Genomic DNA, 3,746 nt, shown 5'->3' on the forward strand with positions numbered 1-3,746 from the left:
ATATATATATGAAAAAAGAAAGAATTGCTGTGTGAGGACCTGGAACTATTTTAGGAATTTAAAATTTTTTCATCCAGGTACATAGAACTTCAGATTGTTAAGAACTGAATTAATTGTAACCACATGTTGAATATTAAGCTTAGAAAATTCAATTAAGTCATCTAAAATGGGAATAAAAACACTGGCAAATCACAATAACAATAACTGAACAAAAATGACACTGAAAGAATGACATGATTTTATATTTTATACACTACAAATTAAAAATAATCTAGATGATATTTTTTCAGAGTTCTTTTTCCTTTTAATAGTTAGATTAAATCCTAAAACAGTAAAGAGTTTTTTTCCTAAAGGTAGTTAATATTAAATGTTTTTCTTGAAAAAACAACCCAATAATTCAAATTAATAAATTCTAAAAATATGCATTGAGAAAAGAGCTTTGTATTTATAATTCAAAGAGAAGCTATATGTACTTTGGATCTTAAGACTAACTCTTCATTTAAGAAATAGGGGAAAGAGTATACTGAGAAATAATTTTGAAAGAAGATTGTTCTGATATAGGTTTCCTATTTTTTAAATAAACATGATGTAGTTGCAGGAGAAGGGACTTGTGTGCTTGCTTGGCTTGTCTTCATATCTAGAGAGTTTCTTGTCTGCTGGCAAGTTTTGGTGGGCTTGTTCTCAAAGAAATTCTCCATCTTTTAAAGTCCAAACTTCTTCCATTAAGGTTTAAAATTGACATTATTGGGGCTGGGGGGGTGTAACTCAGAGTACATGCTTACTATGGGCAAGAGGTCCTGGGTTTAATGTCCAGTACCACCAAAAAAAAAAAAAAAAAAAAGGTTAAAAGCAATATTATGATAACTTAAACACATAAAAGACATTCTTGGTTTACTTTTGAAAGTTCTGACTAGAAAAATTTACTACCTGTTCCTTTCCCCCAGCAACTGTAACTACATATTTTTTAAAATATTTTCTTTTATTAATTATACATGATAATATAATCCATTTTGATAAAATTATATAAGCATAGAATATATCTTATTCTAATTAGGACCCCATTCTTGAAGGTGGGCATAATGGTAGGGTTCACTTAGGTATTTTCATAGGTAGGAAAGTTATGTTAGATTTACTCTACTGTCTTTTCTATTCCTATTCCCCTGTGACTATACATTTTTTCCACTGTATATATCATTTTTCAAAAATCCATGTAAGATATTTTTGTTTCTGCCACCCTGTAATGTTTTCTGAAAGAAAAGAAATTTTTATATACTTATATACCTCATCTTAATATTTTCTAGAATGGCTTAGAAAAATCAAAAAAGAAAGTCTCCTCTTTCCAACACACACATCTGTACTGTACTGGTAAATGAATGCATTTCAAAAGCCTATGAAACAATGATAAAAATCTAGTGCAATAGAAACACCATTACAATGAGAAGTTGGCTTTTAAAGACACAGGTGCCTTGCTTTGTGAGAAGAAATTCAGAGAATAATGTAGTAATAATTCCCATCATATTCCACAAAGACAAATATGTTATTGAGTACAGCAGTCAAAGAATCAAAACTGACCAGTTTTAAAACCATGAAAATGGCCTTTCTAAGCCCAACTTTTTAAAAAATTTTACTTTTGTTATCTTTGATGACTAGAAACTATATATTTGTTTTAGAAAGTAGATACACAGACTGGGGGAAAATCTTTTGAATTTTGGTCACTTTGAGCAAAAACCCCTGTAAAATTGTTGATATACTTTTAGACATTTTACACACACACACACACACACACAACTTAATAGAAAAATCTAAGTATTTCCTTACCATTTTATATATAGACAAATTTTATTTTATTTTTTACTTTTCTAAAAATCTATTTATTTAGTTAGTTTAATTTGCTATAGATGACAGGAGAATGCATTTTGATTCATAGTACACAAATAGAGCACCGCTTTTCATTGCTCTCGTTGTATATGATGTAGAGTTGCACTACATGGGCAGTCATACTTGTTCCTGGGTAATAATGTTCATCTCATTCCACCATCTTTCCTACCCCCATGCTCCCTCACCTTTCCTCCCTCCTCTTTGCCCATTCAAAGTTCCTCTATTCTCCCCATACCCCCCACCCATTATGGGTCAGCTTATCAGAGAGAAAATTCAGCTTTGGGTTTTTTGAAATTGGCTTACTTCACTTAGCATGATATTCTCCAATTCCATCCTTTTACCTGCAAATGCCGTAATTTTATTCTCTTTTAAAGCTGAATAATATTCCATTGTGTATATATATCACAGTTTCTTTATCCATTCATCTATTTAAGGGCATCTAGATTGTTTCCACAGTTTAGCAATTGTGAATTGTGCTGCTATAAACATTGAAGTGGCTGTGTTACTGTACTGTGCTGTTTTTAATTCTTTAGGGTATAGATCGAGGAGTGAGATAACTGGATCAAAAGGTGGTTCCATTCCAAGTTTGCAAAGGAATCTCCAAACTGCTTTCCAGATTGGTTGCACCAATTTGCAGTCCCACAAACAATGTATGACTGTGCATTTCCCCCCCACACACACATCCTTGCCAACACTTATTGTTGCTTGTATTCTTGATAACTGCCATTCTGACTAGAGTGAGATGAAATCTTAGAGTATTTTTGATTTGCATTTCTCTAATTACTAGAGATGTTGAACTTTTTAAAATATATTTGTTGATTGATTATATTTCTTCTTCTGAGAAGTATCTGTTAAGCTCCATAGCCCATTTATTGATTGGGTTGTTTGTGTTTTGGGTGTTAAGTTTTTTTTAGTTCTTTATATATCCTGGAGATTAGTGCTCTATATGATGTGTGTGTGGCAAAAATTTGCTTCAAAATATAGGCTCTCTCTTCACCTCATTGTGTTTCTTTTGTTGAGAAGAACCTTATATTGTTTCTTGATTTTATTTCTTGGGCTTTAGGAGTCTTGTTAAGGAAATTGAGGCCTAATCTGACATGATGAACATTTGGGCCTTTTTTTTTTTTCTATTAAGCATGGGGTCTCTGGTCTAATGCCTAGGTTCTTGATCCACTTTGAGTTGAGTTTTATGCATGGTGAGAGATAGGGGTTTAGTTTCATTTTGCTGCATATGGATTAAGTTTCCCCAACACCATTTGTTTAAGAGGCTATCTTTTCTCCAATGTATGTTTTTGGCGCCTTTGTCTACTATGAGGTAACTGTATTTATGTGGGTTTGTTTCAGTGTCTTCTATTCTGTATCATTGGCATACAAGTTTATTTTGGTGCCAATACCATGCCATTTTTGTTACTATTGCTTTGTAGTATAGTTTAAAGTCTGGTATTGTGATGCCTCCTGCTTCACTCTTCTTGCTAAGGATTGCTTTGGCTATTCTAGGTCTCTTATTTTTCCAAATGAATTTCATGATTACTTTTTCTCTTTCTATAAGGTCTGATATTGGGATTTTATTTGAAATTGCATTAAATGTGTATAGTGCTTTGGGGAGTAGGCCATTTTGACAATATTGATTCTGCCTTTCCAAGAGCATAGGAGATCTTTTCATCTTCTAAGGTCTTCTTCAATTTCTTTCTTTAGTGTTCTGTAGTTTTCACTACAGTTAATGCAGAGAAAGTATCATGATGTGGAGGTCTTTTACCTCTCTTGTTAGATTGATTCCCAAGTATTTTATTTATGTATTTATTTATTTTTTGAGGCTATTGTGAATGGGGTAGTTTTCCTAATCTGTCTTTCAGAGGATTCGTCACTAA

Source organism: Marmota marmota, unplaced genomic scaffold (assembly GCF_001458135.2).
Source record: "Marmota marmota marmota unplaced genomic scaffold, marMar, whole genome shotgun sequence".
Classification (NCBI taxonomy): domain Eukaryota; kingdom Metazoa; phylum Chordata; class Mammalia; order Rodentia; family Sciuridae; genus Marmota; species Marmota marmota.